This window comes from Canis lupus, chromosome 25, assembly GCF_011100685.1.
Source record: "Canis lupus familiaris isolate Mischka breed German Shepherd chromosome 25, alternate assembly UU_Cfam_GSD_1.0, whole genome shotgun sequence".
Classification (NCBI taxonomy): domain Eukaryota; kingdom Metazoa; phylum Chordata; class Mammalia; order Carnivora; family Canidae; genus Canis; species Canis lupus.
The window spans coordinates 9,330,835-9,337,225 of record NC_049246.1 but is presented as its reverse complement, the minus strand read 5'-3'; the positions used below and the strand labels follow the sequence as shown (position 1 = coordinate 9,337,225).

General features: G+C 46.7%; 1 long non-coding RNA gene across 1 annotated transcript; it reads left to right on the top strand.

Moving 5' to 3' along the window:
- Positions 1 to 3,716, top strand: LOC119865904. The gene is made up of 3 exons (XR_005378403.1): positions 1 to 132; positions 1,079 to 1,371; positions 1,706 to 3,716. It is a non-coding gene; the product is annotated as an uncharacterized LOC119865904 (long non-coding RNA).
- The last annotated feature ends 2,675 nt before the right edge of the window (positions 3,717 to 6,391 follow it).

Sequence of the window (6,391 nt, the reverse complement as noted above, 5' to 3'; positions counted from 1 at the left end):
TTTGGGATCAAAGGAAGCACGCGGCACACAGCAGGCCGCCCTCAGCGCGCAGGCCTGAAGCCGGCACCAGCGGGGGGTGACCCGCTGAGGGAACCGGGCAGGTGGTTCCTTGGGCCCCGTGCGCGGTGCCAGGTGAACGGGCCCTGCCAGGGGTGGCAGAGGCCGTGCCGGGGCCCACGCGAGGTCTGCCCGACGTTCCCTCCGGCAGCAGCTGGCAGCGGCCCAGCTCGGCCCCAGGAGCACTCACGCAGCGCTGCAGGCCCGGAGCTGCCCCAGAGCCGCGTGGCTTCCTCCGGGCGGGCGGGCACCGTAGGGAGGGCGAGCACCGCAGGGCGGGGGGGGGGGGGGGGGGGCACCGCAGGGCGGGCGGGGAGGGCGGGGGGGTCACCGCAGGGCGGGCGGGGAGGCCAGGGGGTCACCGCAGGGTGGGCAGGGCAGGGCGGGGAGGGCAGGGGGGTCACCGCAGGGCAGGCAGGGCGGGCAGGGCAGGGCGGGGAGGGCGGGGAGGGCAGGGGGTCACCGCAGGGTGGGCAGGGCAGGGCGGGGAGGACAGGGGGGTCACCGCAGGGCAGGCAGGGCGGGGAGGGCGGGGAGGGCAGGAGGTCACCGCAGGGCGGGCAGGGCAGGGGGGTCACCGCAGGGCAGGCAGGGCGGGGAGGGCGGGGAGGGCAGGAGGTCACCGCAGGGCGGGCAGGGCAGGGGGGTCACCGCAGGGCAGGCAGGGCGGGGAGGGCAGGGGGGTCACCGCAGGGCGGGCAGGGCAGGGCGGTGAGGGCGGGGAGGGCAGGGGGTCACCGCAGGGCGGGGGGGGGGGGGCACCGCAGGGCGGGCGGGGAGGGCAGGGGGGGCACCGCAGGGTGGGCAGGGCAGGGCGGGGAGGGCAGGGGGGTCACCGCAGGGCAGGCAGGGCGGGGAGGGCAGGGGGTCACCGCAGGGCGGGCAGGGCAGGGCGGGGAGGGCGGGGAGGGCAGGGGGCACCGCAGGGCGGGCAGGGCAGGGCGAGCGCCGGGCCGCGGGCTGGTGCGGAGGCCTCCAGGCCTCGGCGCCTTCCTTAGGTGCATTTTTCTTCCCCGCCCAGTTAACTTCCCAGGGACGGGCCCTGAAGGACCGGACTTGTCGCAGAGCGAGCGACAAGACCGCAGGTGGGGAGCTGGCTGCCGCAGAGCGCGGCTGGGGGCGAGGCGGTGCCTCCTAGCGGGTCCCGGGCACGGTTTGCCTGACTTCAGCAGAAACGCGCGGCAGATAACCCGGAGCCGCGCGAGCACCTGCAATGGAAGAATCCGGAATCATAAGTAATGGGCCTAAATTGGCAGGCTTTCATGAAAGTCCCACCAATCTCCAAGTATACAGCTGCCATGGGTCACGTAAAATGTACGGAGCTTTAATATACAGTTTCATTTGCTTGAATATCAGCCTGGGTGTAGATAATCAAAGAATGGCTTGGGGTAGAGAATTTAATATGAGGATCCAGCCGGGGCTGCCAAGCCATATATGTGCTAATGTTGCAATTTCCACGCCGTACTTAAGGTCAAGATTAATTCAGTGAAAAATATTATTTCACAATGTAATAGACACCTCCCGAGTGGCAGAGCAGGAGGCTTCCAGGAGGAGAGATGAGGCATGGGGTGTGTTTTGCCAAATGGCAAAAGTGGGGAGTCCTTTGAGAAGAGATTTGACCGACAGTGATATTTTCCTTTGCCTCTAGGGCTCACCTCGGCTGTTGGGGCGCAAAGGCAGCCGCGGACGGCGGCGTCAACGGTACTGCTGTGATCTGATAGAACTCGACCTGCTGACGCTGGCCTTGGAGTTCCACATCATTTTCACATCTTATGAAACATTCTCCTTTTAGCTTTTCTCTAACATGTAAAAATGTAAAGGCCATTCTCGGCTCATCGGCAGAGCAAAAACAGTTGGTTTTCAGACCCCTGAAATGATATGAGGATTCTCTGCAGCCATCATGTACCCATTTTCAGCAAAAACCAACTCCCGGTCAATCTTGTTTTTTGTCTCCTCCTGTTCCTTTTTCCTCCCGGCAGCAGTGTTGGAAGCCAAGCTCTAATGAACAAATGATTTCATCCATATCTGCATTTCAGTATTTGCCTCTAAAAGAGTTCTCTGGTTTTAAACATAAACCCACAATGTCATTATCACATCTGAAAATATTGACAATAACTCCTTAATATCATAAAATTTCCAATTAGTATTCGTTTTTTTTCCAACTGTCTCATAAATGTGTACGATTATAGATTTTGTGTTTTCTTCCCTATAGCTTGTTTGGCTAGGATCTAGATGACACCCTTAAATGGCAATTGCTTGATCTGTCCCCTAAGCCTCCTCATCTACGAGTTCTTTCTATCTCTGTCTTGTTTTTCTTTACAAGTGATTTGTTGAAGAAATTGTGTTCTGTTCTGCAGGGTTTCCTATAGTCTGTATTTCTGATTACACCCTTGTGTCGTTGTTGGATATATTCCTTTGTTCTCCGAATTTCCTATAATACAGTGCTATTTTCTGCTATTTGGAAGTTAGAGGTAAGAGCTTGATGAGATTCAAGTTTTCTTTTGTTTTTGGTTCATTTTTGGGGGGTAAGATTACTCTATGGGTGGTACTGTGTTCTTCTGTCAGGGGGTACATAACGTGTGGTTGTTTCTCTTTTTGTGTGTTGGCAGCTATTGATGATTATTGCCTAGATCGATCCCATTTTTTTTTTAAAAAGACTTTTTTAAAGTAGTTTTAGATTTACAGAATAATTGAGCAATTAGTACAGAGAGTTCCCGTATGCACCCTCCTCCTCAGTTTCCCTATCATGAACATCTTGCTTTAGTGTGGTATGTTTGTTACAAGTGATGAACCAATACCAGTATTTTCTTGTTTTGTCCACAATTTACATTAAGACGCATTCTTTGTACAATGCTATGGTTTTGACAAATGGCATAATGACATGGACCCACCATTGCAGGATCATGCAGAACAGTTTCACTGCCTTAAAAATCCTCTGTGCTCCACCTCTCTATCCACCTCTGCACCTCTAAACCCCCGGTGACCAATGATCTTTATACTGTCTCCATAGTTTGGTCTTTTCCATAAGGTCACTTAGCTGGAATCATATAGCGTATAGACTTTTCAGATTGACTTCTTTCACTTAGCAACATGTTATGTTTTTCCCATGTCTCTCTGTGGTTTGATAGCTCCTTTTTATTGCTGAATAATATCCTGTTGTATGGATGTACCACAGTTTGTTTACTCATTTAACTTATACTGAAGGTTCCAGTTTGGGGCAAGTATGAATGAAATTGCTATCAATATTTGTGTGCAGGCTTTTGTGTGGACATAAGTTTTCAACTCAATTGGGCAAATACCAAGAAGCAGGATTTTCTGGATCATGTGGTATGAATCTGCTTCCCTTCTAAGAAACTGCCAAGCTGTCTTCCCAGTGGTCGTGCCATTTTTGCATTCCCACTGGCTATGAATGAGGATACCTGATGTCCCATTGGCTGGCTAGCTTTTGATCTTGTCAGTTTTTTGGATTTGGGCCATCCTAATAGATGTGTAATGAAATCTCACTGTTGTTTTAGTTTGTGATTCTCTAATGATGTGATGTGGAGCATCTTTTCATATCTTTTGTTATCTGTCTCTTCTTTGGTGAGGTGTCTGTTCAGATCTTTTGCCCATTTTTAAAGCAGGTTGTTTGTTTTCTTATTGTTGAGTTTTAAGAGTTCTTTATATATTTTGGACGCAAGTCCTTTATCAGATATATTTTGCAAATATTTCGTCCCAGTTTGTGGCTTGTGTTTTCATTCTCTTAATGTCTGTCGTAGAGCAGAAGTTTTTAATTTAATAAAGGCCTGCTTATTGACTTTTCTACCATAGATCATGCTTTGAGCATATCTAAAACCTCATTGTCAAACCCAAGGCTATTTTAATTTTCTCCTTTGTTGTCTTCTAGGAGTTTTATAATTCCACATTTTACATGTAGGCCTGGAATCCATTTTGAGCTTGTTTCTATGCAAGTTGTAAGTTCTGGGTTCATTCTTTTCTATAAAGATGTCCAGTTGCTTCAGTATAATTTGTGGAAAAGACCCCTTTCTTCACTGAATTGTTTTTGTACCTCTGTCAAAGATCAACTGACCGTATTTGTGTGGGTCTATTTCTGGACGCTGTATTCTGTTTTATTGATCTATTTGCCTACTTTCTCACTGGTACCGCACCATCTTGATAACCGTGGCTTTATAGTGCATCTTGGAATCAGGGTTTATTAGTCCTTTGTTCTACTGCACTCTGTTAGCTCTTCTGGGTCTTTCTCCTTTCTGCAAAAACTTCAGGATTAGTTTTCCAGTATCCTCAAAATAACCTCCTGTAATTTTTATTGGGATCACATTGAATCTATAGATCAGGCTGGGAAGAACTGACTTAATAATATTGATTCTTCTCACCTGTGAACATGAAATATCTCTCATTTATTTAGATTTTCCTTGATTTCTTTCATCGGAGTTTTGTAGCTTTCCTCATGTAGTTCTCGTGCATATTATGTTAGATTTGTTCCTATTACATTTTCTTGATGCTAATGCTATTGTATGTTCATTTCAAATTCCAATTGTTCATTCATCCATCTTTTTTTTTTTTAAGGAGTTGGAAAATGGTGAACTTTGTTAGCTGACACATTTGTCTGTAAGAAAATTGCTCTCATCAACTCTCTGGTTATTCAGGACTATGGGTCATTTAGGAAGGAAAGGGTAAATGCTTGATTCTTTCACTTGATTTATCAATTTTTTCTAAAGTTTTGGATTGGTTCCCTCACACCTCTAATGTTAACCAATGAGTTTTTCTTTAAGTATTATTATGAAAAAACATTTTGTGTGTTTCAATCAATTACATTTAGCATCCTTATTGGTGCCTAAACTGTCCTCTTACCAGCGGGGGCCTTTTCAGTTGACATCTGACATGATACCTTGGTCTTTGATAGTTTCTCTATTTCCTTATGTGGAAAGATGGTCCTGGCTTATCTCCTACATGTCCTTCCTCTGATGTGTTACCTTCCATTTCTCTAAGGAGCCCAGGCTCCTTTTAGTGGGAGACAGTGTTTAGAAGCCACCAAGATCGGCTTTCCTGCCTTTCCAGTGGTCAGAGTCAGGAATTATACATTTATTCATTTAAGATAAAATAGATCATGAATTTATACTGATACATTTAATTTAGAACTATGAGGACTTTACTTAATCCCACTGGTTTTGGAGATGTCTTTCCTTTCTTCCATGCTAAAATTGCTTTATTCCATAATATGCATGCTTAATCTCAGAACAATGTTTACTGAAATAAGTTTAAGGTTTTTTTGTTTTTTGTTTTTTGTTTTTTAGTTCTTGTGCTTAGGTTATATCCCATCAGAGATCTACAAGAAAATAATGGTGTTTGTTGAAAAAATAAGTTTGTTGGTACAGTTTCTGTTTGTGTGGCTATACCACCAAGAGGGTATGGAGTTAAGTTTTTATTTCAATGTGGTTTTGCTTTTTAAAAATTCAGGTATTGGGGATCCCTGGGTGGCTCAGCGGTTTAGTGCCTGCCTTCGGCCCAGGGCATGATCCTGGAGTCTCGGGATCGAGTCCCACATCGGGCTCCCTGCATGGAGCCTGCTCCTCCCTCTGCCTGTGTCTCTGCCTCTCATTCTCTCTCTGTATTTCTCATGAATAAATAAATACAATCTTTAAAAATAATTCAGGTATTCAAAAAGTAGTTACGTGTGTTTTTCTCTTCATATTTTTAAAAAATATTTTTGCCCGCTTATCTTTGGAATGAATTCCTAGAAGTGGGATTGTCACTTCAAAGGGCAAATACGTATGTGAATTCGCTTGATATTGTTGAACTCCTCTCTGGAGGGTTGTGCCATTTTACATTTTACTGACAAAAGAACCTGATTTCCCACCTTAAAGTTTCATCTGTTACATTTGTAAAGTGTGTTAGGGCATGTTACGTGTTTTTTTATAACATATTTTCTTTTATCCTTGGAGTTAGGTATTATCCTCATCCTGATTTTGTACATGGGGAAACTGAGGCTCAAGAGAGCTGAAAGGTCCTGCACACACCAAGAAATGAGCTGACTGTAGTCTTGACTGTGTGCATAGCCACAAAATACCCTTGAGCAAGACCCAGTGTCCTGGCTCTAGTGCCGGAGTGGCTGTCTGCTTGCCTGCCGCCTGGAAGCTGTGGGAATTTGCCAAGTATCTTATGGTGCAGTTTAGAAGTCTGGGATAGTTAATGTGCCCTGGGGCATGCCTCAGCCCATGTGAACAAGAGCCCCACATCCTTCAGAAGCACAGTTGTGAAACCCATACATTATTTCCCAGGGGCCTCCAGTAGGATTGAGCCAGCTGTCACAGCAGTAACCTGCTCAGTAACTCAC